Consider the following 14699-nt stretch of genomic DNA (forward strand, 5'->3'; position numbering starts at 1 on the left):
TATCGAGAGCAGAGAAAGAGATACCATTCCTCATTCATCCTAACTTCCAGGTACAGAACTGAATAACCCCTCACAGAGAATTCTTTAGTTATTCACTTGGCAAAAACAAACTTAACTTAAACTGTAACTTTCTATTCCCGCCCACGCATTAGACTTAGGTCAGGTACACGGGGTAGGCGTATTTAGAAACACCAGTTGAGTACGTTTAGTCAAATGTATATGTGTATGTAAATATATTTTAATCATTTTAAACATCATATGGCTCAGAAACCATATCAATGTTTTTACAGTATTATTTTATACTATTGCTGTTAATGTATGCACTTTACTTAACTATAAGTATTGCAATAATATCGATCCATTTCTCTTGTACGAGAAAAGAGACTGATCAATAAATAACACCTTTTTATTGAATACGCCCGTCTCTTCCTTTTCTCTACAATCTGATGAGACTAAGAATGCACGTACTGACTGAGTAAAATAATTGCCTTTTGCTCACACGACTCTCGAGATTGACTCTTGATTAGGGGAGAGCAAAGTTGTCATGTTCTATGGTTGTCAGAAACTAAATCCCTTCTTGTCTAATCAGGGGAGTTAATTCTTTCCTGAACATTCGAGAAAGTTTCTAGCGAACTCTGAGCTACGCTGGCAAACCCAAAACTTAAGTCTAGTATCGACAGTAGTAGACCTAGTTAACGTCTGGCCTAGGCCTTTACTGCTGTAGGTATTATTCCAATGCGCAGAGCCTATTGGGAAGATAGGAACTACACTACAAACCTAAGTTAAGATAAAAGTAAAGAGTCTGCTAAAGGCCCCCAAAAACCTTACTCAGTGGGGTGGGCCCCCAAACTGTTCATAACCAAAAACTGGGTACCAAGGTAAGTATTGGGTTCCCAAAAAGGTGTGGTGTCACAACTGTAGACCGCTGGGACACCACACTGAAGACTGCCTGTCCCGAAAAGAGTCCCCCTTCTGCTCTTTTAAGCTAGCTCTGGAATAGCAAGTCTCCAGGTGGAATCCTTAGTGTGACCTGAGAAAATCAGAGTGCACACGGAAGCTACACTAGTCTCTGAGGGTGGGGTGGATCTTGGAACCTTGGCTGTTTGGCATGCCGATATGGAAAAATGTGATCAGAGTAGAAGCTCTGAGAGATACAGGTGCTAGTGTCACCATGGTGCCTGAAACACTGGTATCCCCAGACCAATACCTAACTGGACAGACTTATCCAGTCACCAACACTGATAAAGTCACAAAGGTTCATCCTATGGCGATGATGTGCTTAGAGTTCGGGTGGGTTACTAGCCTTAAACAGGTAGTGGTCTCTTCTGCAATTCCGGTTGAAGGTCTGCTAGGGAATGATCTGGAGTCCTCCGTTTGATCTAAGGTTGAGCTTATTTTCAATCAGCCATGCTGGGAATTCATGAATGGGTGTGCATAAAAACCTGAGCACAGAGCAAGACCCAGGGTGAACAAGAAGTGCTGGAGTCTGAAAGTATGGCCCAGCCTTCCAAGAGAAAAGGAAAGAAGTCTGGTAAGCCAGCTTCTGAGAGCCACAAGCTCAGTTCCCCAGGGAGAAGACCTGTCAATCCCAGAGTGGACTGAGCCCCAGGAAATTGTGTCTTACACGGCAGAGATCCTACGCCCAGTAGGACCCTCTAGGTAAGAACTGCACCAAGGACAAAGGACCTGTCCTACTCTTGAAAGCCTGAAACAGCAAGCTGGTGCATAGGAAAAGAGGATTCAGAGGCTCCCACAGGACCTATTGGGAGGAAGAGCTCCAGTTCGCTGTGGCCAGAGACCCCAAACCTGGTGCCACCAGGATAGTGGATATGCCTCAGCAGTTCAAAGAGTTTCTCCTTGTCTTGGCATATGACATCGCCCTAGCTGGGCATCTTGGCCAGAGCAAAACTTGGAGCAGGCTTGCCAGCCACTTCTACTATCCAGCCGTGTCCCAGAAGGTGAAGGAGTTTTAAAACTCCTGTGCCACCTTGCAAAGCCAGTGGCAAAGCAGGTGGCCACTGAAAGGACCCCTTAATTCCACTTCCAATGGTTGGGGTACATGTTGAAAGGGTAGAGACTGGCATTGTTGGTCACCTTGACTTTCTAACTGCATCAGGAAAAAATGTTCATGCTGGCAGTAGTGAAGGACTACCAGTGCTCCTGCAGTGGCTAGGGCCCTCATTGGTATTTTTACCAGAGTGGGTTTCCCTAAGAATGTGCGGTCAGACAGAGGTTCAAACTTCATGTCTGACTACCTGAAGAAGATGTGGGCTGAGTGTGGAGTGACCTATATGTTCACTGCCCCATATCACCCACAAACCAATGGAGAGTTTCAACAAGACCATCAAAGGCATGATCATGAAATTCCCTGAAAAAAATCAGAAGGAGGATGGATATCCTTATGTCATGCCTTTTTTCGCTTACAGAGAGGTGCCACAGAAGGGAGTAGGGTTTCCATCCTCTCTTCCATGCATAACTCTGCTCTCTTACTTTCTAGTGTGCTCTCAACTTCTGTCTAATTTCAACTTCACCCACACCCGCAGAGCAAAGATTGAAATACCGATTTATTTTAAGGGCTCATATAGGAACCACAAACACATTCCTCTGCTGTTGGATAAATGATCAAGTCATGCTAATTGGGCTGTTGGTTAATTAGGTATGAACCCTGGTCAAGCAGCAACCACAATCTTATGGTAACATACAGGCAAACCCTAAATTAACCTGTGCTCACCCTCTGGTAGCTTGGAACAGAGCAGTCAGGCTTTACTGTAAAGGATGTGTGTAAAGTATTTATGCAACACTTCATACAGTAAACCTGTGCAAACATCACACAGAAAGATTCCACACTAGGTTAGAAAATAGAGCTGCTTTTAATAAATAAAAGAAGATCAAAAATACAGACATTCAATTAGTATACCCAGAGATATTGATTTTTAAAGGTTATAGTGAAGAATAGCATCAATAAGCAAAAAGCACTATTGGAGATATCTGGTCACGTCAGACCAGGACAAAGTCGCAAGTTCAGGCTGACAGTGAGGAGTGAGGGCCAGCTACAGGGACCTAATTAGGCCCGCTGAACTTAGTACCTTAAATACTGGTTGAGGAGCTTTGCATGGATCTGCGTCAAAGATGTGCAGCGCAGCAGAGGCATTGCGTTGGTTCCAAGATGCGCCAAGATTGAAGTGAGAGGACCTGTTGCAGCGATGTCAAGGATCCTGTCGACGGGGCTTGCGATGTGAAGTCTGGAGTAAAAAATGTGAGGTGTAGCAGAGCCGATGAGTAGGTTCCGATGAGCGGTGAAGCTGCGATGTGAAGTTCACTCGTCATCGTCGAGGCTGCCGTCAACGAGAGGTGCAAGGAGCTTGAACTGGAAAGAGCGTTATGCAGCAGTGGCTCCCAAGGTGATGCGTAGGTCCCTAGATGCAGGATGCTGCAATGCAAGTCTTTTGAGACAAGTCCAATCCAGTAAGCAAGTGGTGATGGATCAAACCCAGATCTTTTGACTGGGTGCGAGTGTTTAATTGGTTCTGATGCTCCGTCCATCACCACCCCCTTTTGTACCGCTTTTGGCCGCCATAAGTGTGGCAGGGTATGCTCAGACGTGAATCCCTTGCTCACTTTGCCACTGGATTCAAGCAAGCCGCGCTGAAGACGTCTGGAATGCCAGAACCCGGTCCTCGGAAGCTTGTTTCCGGTCCCGGGAAGGCATGGCTTGGCAGTTCGGGCTTGACTGTTCCCATCACCACCCCCTTTTGTACCGCAATCCAGTAAGCAATGCATAGGTTCTGCTTAGGGATGTGCAGCTCTGAAGAGGAGATACGTTGGTTCTGCTCAAAGATGCGTCACTCAGCAGAGAAGATGTGTCAGTTCCACTGGCAAGCACTTTAGGTCCAGTTCCAAGGGTTCAGGACTGGGGTGGCACCACTTAGCAGGGTAGACTAACAGATGGCAGAGTCTAGGTGCGGGGGTTGGAAGCCTGATATGTCACTGAGGCCTCAGATCAGGCCCGTCAGCTAACTCTTAGAGTCACTCTGGGTATTGGGGTCAAGTAATGCAGGTCCAGTCCTTCTCATCCAGGCAAGGGGACAGCAGGCAGCGTTTCAGCACAGCAATGCAGGAGTCCAGCGGAGTGGCAGTCCTTCAAAAGCACAGCAGTCCTTCTTCCTGGCATAGTTTCCTCAGGTCCAGCAGTGTACTTCAGTGGTGGTGTCTGAAGTCCAGTACTTATACCCATTGGTCTCTTTGAAGTGGGGTGGACTTCAAAGACATGCCTTTAAGGTGCATAGGGGCCCTCCCTTCTTTTCCTGGCTCCAGAGTCACTATAGGGGATATGCAGCCCTTTGTGTGTGAACAGGGCACAGCCTATTCAGGTGTAAGAGAGGCTTGCCCGACTCCTCCCTCCCATCCTGCCATGATGGCCCATCAAGTCGCATCTAAAGTACTTATTGTGTGTGGCTGTCTAGGAGGAATCCACAAAGCCCAATTCCCAACTGCACTCAGTCGTATGATCAGAGACAGCCTACAGGCACCGAGGGCCAGATGTAGGTAGCCAAATACCGGTTGGTTAAGGCCGATTTTGGCCGTTACCGACCTCTATTTGGCTTTTAAGATGTAGGTGGGTCGTTATTTACAGAATCGGTATATTTACCGATTCGGTAAATTTACCACTTCGGTATTTTACCGAATCGGTAAATATACCGATTCTGTAAATCCATATGTAGGTGGCACAGTTTGCAGTGCCACAGGCCCTTAGGAATTCTTATTTTACCACCCAATCCTATTGGGTGGTAAAATACCGAATTCCAGTGTACATGCACATCTGTGCAGGTACACCTATGCCATGTGGCACACAGACATGCCCTTAGGGCCCTTAGGGCCCTTAGGGCATGTCTGTGTGCCACATGGCACACAAGCCTGCAATTGGGGTGCTACAGGGTGTCAAAGTGACACCCCGTTCCCCCTGCCAGGATTCGGTATTTACCGATTCTGTAAATACCGAATCTGTATTTCCCATTGATTCCTATGGGCTTAAAGGCCCATAGGAATCAATGTGAAATACCGATTCGGTAAATACCGAATCGGTAATTGAAAAATAAGAATTACCTACATATGCCTCCTTCCTATTTACCTACTCTTCAATACCGAATCGGTATGATTCGGTATTTAAGAGTAGGTAAATAGGAATTACCCACATCTGGCCCCAAATGGCTAAAGCAAGAAAATGCCAACGTTCTCAAAGTAGCATTTTCAGAATTGCAATTTAAAATCAGACTTCACCATAAGTTAGGATTTTAAATTAGGAGGCCAGAGACAGTTATATCTTCGCATTTAGAAATTACAGTCATAAAATGTAATAAGGTAATTCCAATGTTATCCTATGGGAGATACAACCTTAGCTGTAGTGAAAAACGTATGTAAGCGTTTTTCACTACCAGGACATGCAAAACTTAAAAGTACATGTCTTGCCTTTTAAATACATTGCACCCTACCCTCTGGGTTGTCCTAGTCCTAAATTAGGAGTGACTTATAGCTATAAAATGGAAGGTTTGGGTCTTGTGGAAGATTTGCTAGGTAGACATGGCAGTGTAAACTGAAGACACAGGCTCTGCAATGGCAGGCCTGAGTCATGGATAAAGCAAGTTGGTGGAACAATCAGTGCTACCAGCCTACTAGTAACATTTACTTTACAGGCACTGGGTACGGGGAGTACCACTTTACAAGGTACTTATTAGTACATTAAATATGCCAATTGGGGATGAACCGATACTACCATGTTTAGGGGAAAGAGCACTTGCACTTTAAGACTGGTTAGCAGTGGTAAAGTGTGAAGAGTCCTAATTCCAGCAATAATGAAGTCAGCAAAAGTGGAGGAGGAATGCAAAACATTGGGGGAAGACCACCCTAAGGCTGTCAGGTCCAACACTAATGTAGAGACATATGACCAGATAGAGATAAATACAGGGAAAACACAGAACAAGGGTAAAGAAGCTCATTCCCTCTCTTTACTCGACCTGTCCTTCGGTCTATGTACGTACATTTGCAGATAATAATGAATTCTGTTTGAAGAAGGATGCGCATTACTTTGACCATAACTGTTTCACCAACTCGCAGCACTTAAGAATTGATGCACCGTAAGTCACACCACAGAAATTGAACTTAAACGTGTCCTAACTTAAGACGATAGCATTTACCAATAAAGGCTTTCCATCATTTTGCACAAAAGTCCACGTTTGCATTTGGCTAACACAAAGAGATGTATTGGCTCGCTAAAGATTGAATCATGTCACACTTTGTAATCTAGGCTGACTGTTGTCATATTTTTAGTTAGAATAAACATTGGATGCAAATAAAAGCAGACAGCCGATGTTAACGCTAAAAGTACATCTAACCAGCAGCTGAAAATGAATTCTCAGAAAAAAATGGAAAGGTTTTTTATAACATTAGTCATAATTTTGGAAACGAAACCGTCAATTTAGTCATTGAAGGATAAAAAAAACATGAAATCTGCCTTCTTGTTCGTTTTCACTGCCCACGTGAAAATCAATGTGTACTTTATCATACTGTGTAATTTAGTCTGCTTACCAGACCGCCTCTTTGTTTAGCATTTGTTGTGCCAAGTGTTAAAGGTCTGGATTAAGTTTGCTGGAGCCGTTCTGAAAGGTCTTTACAGAGGGAAAGATGTTTGCTAGCTGTTCACCATATGGCCTTCGGGATATAAACTAATTGCACGTCTTCATGTGAAACGGGATTGAGGGCGTGGGCACTGCTGTGAAACGTGGTCCTTTGCAAAGCCAGCTGCATCTGCCCTGAATATAGCCAGCAAGCTCTTAAATAAGCATGTTCTGGAATACGTTTGCATAAAACATACATCCACATCTGCCTCAACATTCGTGCCATGCCTCGCCATTTAAGGGAAGGTCCTTATTAACAAGATGCACGGCAACACTGAATGAAAATTGAAAGAGAGTAACTATACTGTATTATTCCCCTCAAATTGTATCCCTGCACTAGACGGGATTCTGAAAGCGCTTGAACTAATTGGGAGATGCAATATAAAAGTGTGCCAAATAAAAACACCCAAAGTATCTCACCACAAAGAATCAGCAACACGAAATACTCTTCACCCTACTACTCCCAGTTCGCTCTATTTCCAGTACTCACTTTAGCTAGCTTTCTCCTACAGCAAATGTGTGCACCTCATGATCTACACCATTGTTGTCAATCCTCAAAGTTACAAGAACTAATACATATGGCTAGCTACATCCCAAATTCCAATTTTAAAGTGCTTATACCTGGCCATCTGTAATTTTTCTTCCATTAAGAAGTACACCACAAACCTGTTGTGCCCCGCGACATCCCCTCTAATACATCAATGACACACTTCAGTCAACTATCAACCCTCATTTTATCTTCTAACCTTGACTCATCGATTTAGGCATGGTTTACTTCAATGATGCTAACCCTTAACCCACAGACGCTGCCTGTCTCACCTCAGCAAGGGCAAGAAATACAATGGCACAGAAACACACTGAAAGTTAGAACAAGGCTAATTACAACCTCATGATTCGTCTTGACTTAACTTGACAGCCTATGACATCATCTGCTCTTTTCCCCACACGCTAAACTCACTTCCAACTCCCCCTCTCTGTTTATGTGAAATAGTTCTCAGCTACCCAGTAGTGCTCATCCCGGAACTCCAATCAACTACCCTCCTTTGCCTTATCTGCCAATAGTACAGCTTTACCATCAACCATTTTTTACCAAACAGCACCTTCCATCACTGATTAAAAATCTTACTGCTGATTCCCCATCTATTTCGAACTATCATTATCATCTCTATTTACTTTCATCCCTAAAATCCTTTAATGCACTGTGTTTATTTTACTAACCCGTTACCTCATATCTCCCACAATCAGCTTAATGATTTAAAGTCAGCTACCCATCAACTTCTCTTCTGGAGCCTTCCCACCTCTGTCAAACATAACCAGCTTCCCTCTACACTCATGCCCCTGGGCCTCTGATCAGGATTTAATACAGCCAACTACTTGGCCATGCTATCCACTGTCACCTCCTTCATCACCCCAGGCAAAGCACTAGATTAGGTTTCCCCACCTTCATCCAATTACTCTTTCACTGTCTCCTGATGCTTTTCACGGTCTCTCCCCATTACATTGCCAGTGGGTGTCTTTAAGGGTTTCTCATGAGTGCTGTCCTTTTATCGATCTAGACCATCTCATTTTGTGAATGCAGCTCCTCTTTTGGCTTCACTGACCGCCTCTACCCAAATGGGGATTCCGTTCTTTGCATCGCATGCCTCATCCCACCTTTGAAATAAAATCTTACCTGTCTCACAGCGGATGACTATCCACAGGTATCCCTTCCTGCACAAAAATAATCCTGCCCATAAAACTGGCACCCCTGAACCATAGAACAGTGGTGCGTGCATTAGCGCTTATCATTCACAAGTGTGCCAGCACATAAGGAACTGAACTGTGCCATATTGGTACACATGGCATTGTTCAGCTGTCTTCCATCCATGCACTGCAACCAGCAACTTGCTTTGCTGAACTGCGTTGCGTGAAATATTAGTACATATGCCCATGCACATTTACCAAATATGTTTGACACAGTACGATTCCCAACAACAGGTGACAAAAGATTTATTAACTGCAAGCCTTTAAAAAGTCAAAAGCATTCAGATTAAGCTTTATTGACTGAACCCACTTCAAGCATTTTCCTTTCCAGGTGGATTCTAATTCAACCATAACAGAATACATTTATAATTCAACCGTCAGCTGAGTTTTATTAATCTTAAACATTGCGACCTGACATCCTTGGTGTGGTTTCCCACAAACTTTTTTGTCTTCAGACTTCCTTTTTTTAAGCCTTCGTTTTTGCTGTCCTTAGGGTTCTGCACACTTCACCACCGCTAACCAGTGAAAAAGTGTTTGTAGTCTCTGCTTAAAACATTGTAATATTGGCCTATACTTAATTTAGCATATTTCATTTACTTATCGGTCCATAATAAAGTGGCATCACATGTGCCCATAGCCCTTTACATTAAATACTACTAGTGGGCCTACAGCACTGATTGTGCCACCAGTTTAAGAAGCCTGTCTCAAACCTGCAATTGCAAAGCCTGTGTGTTCAGTTTAAACTGCCATTGCAATCTGGCACTATAAACCTTCTGCCAGGCCCAAACAGTCATTTTTTAATTTTTTTTTTATAATTCTTTTTATTTTATTAAATATATTCATGCATAATACAATATCTCCAACACGTACATTAGGTCATTTGTATATTATGACCATCAGTATGGGTATCCCTTCCCTCCCAGCACATAGAACAATTCTGGATCAGTTGATGGTCCATCCATGGTTATACTTACCAAGACTAAGCCTCGGCTATAGTCTTGCCCGTGGTGCAGCAACCTTCCATCAGATTTTTAACCCTAAGTACCCATCTCCTCTCCCGGTCTTTCTTTTCAAGCCATGATAATAGCTTAAAGGCCTTATCTCCGATTTCATATATTCTTATCTGGGTTGCCCTAGCATACTCCCTAGCTTTATCTTCCGCCATGCCCCATAACTCCTGTTGTTTTAATCTCAGTATATGAGTATATCATGCATCTGTCTTGGTCATGGTTGCAAGTCCTTTCTTTAGTTGCACTAGCTCCCCCTCAAGTGCGTCATACTGGAGTTTCCTTTCTTTGTCTTTGCCTCCTGGCAGTGCCTGTACCTGTCCCCTTATTACTGTTTTATAAGCCTCCCATATCACCTCTGGTGAATCCACTGAACCTAAATTGTCTTGAAAGTAATTGTCTGTGTGCTTGCGCACCTTGGCTTTTATCTGTTGATTCTTAAGGAGCCAGGGGTCGATGTGGGGCGGCAACACATTCGTTCTAGTGTGGCCTATCAGTCTCACCTCTACTGGGGAATGATCGGACAAGCCATGGGGCATATTACCAAGCAATAGCGATAATTATCGCTATTGCTTGGTTAGAGACAAAAATTTACCACTGAGCTGCGGCGATTTTTATCGCAGATAAACCTTGGTATTACCAAGGTTTATCGCAAATGCGTTAAAAAACGGCCGCAATGCATGAATATCGCTGAAAAGTCAGCGATATTCATGCATTACCGAGCTAATGCTCTTAGCCATGTTATCCACCTCCCATTGGATAACATGGCTAAGAACTGCTCAGGGCAGGTGTTAGCTTTTGGAGATATTCGCGCTTAGCGCGAATATCTCTAAAAGTTGGTAATAGGAGATAGCGATGTTAGCGACTGTTTCCAGTCGCTAACATCTTGGCACGCCCACTTTGCATGTCATTAGTGATAAATATCACTGACATGCAAAGTGGGGCCCAAGATGGTCGCTATCTCCTACTAGCTGTCGCTAACTGGTGTTAGCGACAGCTAGGTAATAGGGAGATAATTTTATCTCCGCTTTCTTGGCTTTTAAAGCCAAAAAAGCGGAGATAAACCCCCTTGATAATATGCCCCCATGTGCCTTATGTAGCGCTCCCCGAAAGCATCCTGCAGTTACAGAATGCGTCAGAAAGTAATCTAATCAGGAATAACCACGGTGTGGAGCCGAGAAGAATGTATAATGTCTGGACAAAGGGTTATGTTCGCGCCAAATGTCCACCAGCCCCATCGCTTCTACAAACGGCTTTAGGGTGTCTGTCCCTCCCTCACCCCACATGTGTGATATTTTATCGATCATGGGGTCCATCACGGCGTTGAGGTCCCTGCCCAATACCAGCACCCCATTAGGCAAGTGCAACAATAATGAGCTCAGCTCAGGCAGTGTATTCGAGTGCAGCTTCAGCGGTATATATACTGAGCAAAGATTGATGACTCGCCCCTCCTATAGCCCGGAGAGTGCAACTCTCTGCCCAACTTGTCTTGCCAAGTTTGCTGAAGCACCAGTGGCAAATTTATTCTAGCCAGTATCCCCACCCCCCTGGATCCGGTCGTGAACCCAGCATGGGCCAGCAATTTATATCCAAATCTATCCAATGCTTTGCATGTGTTACCCAGCAAATGTGTTTCCTGCAGCATGACTATGTCTGGTGCATGTTGTCGTAGATGCTGTAATACCATAGTACGTTTAATTTTATTACCTAGGCCATTGACATTCCAGGTCATCATCAGTAGGTCACGCCCAGCGGGGTTGCATGGTGTCTGTGATGCGTGGTGCTGCTTGTCAGTGACTGTCGATTAAATCATTGCCCTGTCTTAAGTTCCTGATTCTACCATATCTAGGTTCCACGAGTGTAAGTACATGTGATCTCAATACACCTACGATCCTGCCCCTTCTTTTCTCCACATGTGTTGGGAGTATACATTGAATACAGTGTATGATAAACAAATAGATTGAAAACCCCAACCAAGTAAACAACCCCCTCCCTGCTACCCTGCGGGTTAAGCACTACCGACCCACCTAATTTGCAGAGTGCCTGTTGTCCCATAACTAAACTGATGAACTTTGGGTAGGCTGTGGCCAACACTTGCCCACTGAGATTGACCCCCCCAATAATTAAAATGAAATTATTGAAGAAACACATGGTCAATTTGTGAGCCTCAGAGTGGCCACATAAATCCAGTGTGCTGCAACTCAGGGCGAATAGCTGTGTTGCTATACCCTGCTTGATTGAGTTATCAATCAATCAATCAATCAATCGGGGAGTTTATAAAGCGCGCTACTCACCCGTAAGAGCCTGAAGGCGCTGGGGGAGTGGGAGGGGGAGTGGGGGCGATCAGCTCCGGCTCATTCGAAGAGCAAGGTCTAGGAGGTCCTTCCTAAAAGTGTGCAGTTTCGGAGAGCGTCTGATGTTGGATGGGGGCTCGTTCCAGGTCTTGGCTGCGATGTAGGAGAAGGCCCTTCCTCCAGCTCTGCTTCTGCGGATGCAGGGGGTATTTATTTATTAAGGAGTTTTGTATACCGCTAGCTGGACCCGAGGGTATCAGCGCGCTTCACAACAAGTAACTTATGTGCAAGTGGGCAGTACAGAGAATACAGGGGAACATAACGAAATGGACATATAAGTAGTAACAAGTACCAGCGCATGCAGACAACTAATACATTATACGTTCCTTTACAGAGACATATAGCAATTGTCACAGTACCTCTGTTGTAATGCACAGGAAGATAAAAGCATATTTTCAGCGGAGGTGACTTAGTAGTGTAACCTGGTAAACAACAGTCTTTGGGTCGAGAGTCTAAAGGGTTTCTTGACACAACAATACGAGTCTCTGGGAGGTTTCCTAGATCCGACTCAGTGAGATTGGTCACCTAGTTAAAGTTAGCGGGGGTGCCGGTTAAAGTACTTCCTTGGCTCCTATCTGCTCGCTTGGGAAGGATCCAGAAAGAGGCTTTTGAACAGGTTTTTGAAGTTTGGAAATGAGGGGATCGTTCTGACGTGTGAGGGGATGGAGTTCCAGATTTTGGGAGCGTTTCCAGCAAACGATCTGGTCGCCGTTTTTTGTTTGCGAGTTTTTAGCGGGATGAGTAGAACAGTATTGGAGCTCCTGAGGTTCCTGGACTGGCCGGCTCTTGAGTTTGGCGGCTAGGTATTCTGGTATGCCTGTGTGGAGGGCTTTGTGCATGAGGCAGGCGGTTCTGAAGCTGGGTCGTAACTCAATTGGGAGTCATTTAAGATCATTGAGTGCATGGGAGATGTGTTCGGATTTTTTAGTTCTGGTGACCAATCTGGCTGTGCACTGAAGGTTGTTTTCAAGGGGGCGAGGTGGGATTTTGCAGTGTCAGTCAGGGCTGCAATCCCGTAGTCGATTCTGGAGAGCACCAGAGCTTGGGTGGCTTGTTGAAGGTCCTTGGGCGGGAGGAAGGATTTTATTTTGTACAGTAGTCTCATGTTGAGAAAGGCGCTTTTAGCGGATCTTGTAATGTGATTTTTCATGTCTAGTTTTGGGTCCAGGGTGATACCTAGAGATTTTACCGAGTTTGCCAGTGAGATGTTGCCATTGAGGACATCGATAGCTTTGAGCCATTCTGCAATTTAGGGGTTTTCATCTTTGTATGAGATGGGGAGTATATCCGTTTTCTCTTGATTGAGTTTCAGGTGGTTACCTGAGAGCCACTGTACCTCTCTGAGCGTGGTGTTGAGTCTCTGGAGGTCCTCAATGGAGGTGGTTTCTAGATATAACTGCGTGTCGTCAGCATATAGGTGGAAAAGGATGTTGGATTTCCTGAGTAGAGAGGTGAGGGGTTTGATGTAAATGTTGAAAAGCTGAGGGGAGAGCACTGATCTTTGTGAAACACCCCTGGTAACGGGGTGGAGGTCGGATTCAATTTTTTTATTTTTATTCTTTGTGATCTGTTGTGGAGGAAGGAGGAGAACCAGAGGAGGATTGTCTCTTCAATACCAGCCCTTTCTTGAACAACCTTGAGGAGAAGCTTTTGATCGACGTATCGAAAGCAGCCGATAGGTCCAGGAGGATGAGAAGGCAGCATTGGTCCGAGTCAAGTGACTTGTGTAGGTCATCTATGACATTGAGGATTGTGGTTTAAGTGCTGCAGCCTTATCTGAAGCCTGATTGATGGGGATCTAGAAGGTGGATGTTGTCCAGGTGTTGGGTCAGTTGGGGGAGTACACATCTTTCCATGATTTTGGACAGTAGAGTTAAGTTTGAGATGGGTCTAAAGTTGTTCAAATCCTCCGTATCTAATCCTGGCTTTTTCAGCAGAGGTGGGATTTGACCAACTTTGAGGCAATCTGGTACGACTCCTGATCTCAGTGAGCTGTTAATGATCTTGCACCAAACTGGAGCTAGGACGAGCTTCAAGTCTTTGGTTAGTTGAGGGGGTAGGTGATCAAGGGCGTGGGATGAGGTTTTTGCGTTGGAGATTAGTTTGAACTATCTCTTCTTCTTGAATGGGAGTGAAGGAAGACCAGTGTTTAGGGGGATTCAAGGAAGCACGATAGATGGTTACGGCTGCCTGGATCCCTGTGGAGGGAGTGAGATTGGAGCCAAGTGAGAGATCTATCTTTGCGATTTTGTCGTTGAAAACAGTGGCAAAGTTGTCACATCGTTCTTTGGATGCCTGAGTTGTGGAGGTCATTGGTTTAGAGGTTTGTTTCCTGATGATATTGAAGAGGGGGAACATCGTTTATGACGCGTTTTTACACCGCAGTGCCATTACCCCGCAGCTATTACAACGCAAGTCGTTACTACGACTTGCGCTGGATGGCGCTGTGGGATAAGGAATCTTGCAATTTTATATTCCAACACCTTCCCTACTGTTACGGGGTCTGGTGTTGGAATATAAAATTATAAGATTCCTAAATCCACGCCCTCCAACGCAAGTCGTTGTAACGACTTGCGTTGTAAGACTTGCGTGGTAAAGGCATGCGTTGTTACAACATGCGTTGTAACAACGTACATCCATTGAAGGGCTCTTTGGGTCTGTTTTTAGCGTTGTCCAGCGCAGAGCAGAAGAAAGAAGTCTTTTTGACCTTAATGTTTGGAGTTGCTCGCAGTGCAGGGTGGAGGGATTGTTCCTCCAGATTCTTTCTGAGGCTCTAAGATGTCTTCTTTCTTCATTGATATCAGTGGTGAACCATGATCTGGTTGGAATGCTTCTGGGATTTTTTAGTTTAAGAGGGGGAAGTTGATCCAGGATGTGTGTCATATTCGAGTTGTAGAGAGAGGTGAATTCGCTGGTTGGGAGGT

The sequence above is a fragment of the Lissotriton helveticus genome, chromosome 6 (genome assembly GCF_964261635.1).
Source record: "Lissotriton helveticus chromosome 6, aLisHel1.1, whole genome shotgun sequence".
Taxonomy (NCBI): Eukaryota; Metazoa; Chordata; class Amphibia; order Caudata; family Salamandridae; genus Lissotriton; species Lissotriton helveticus.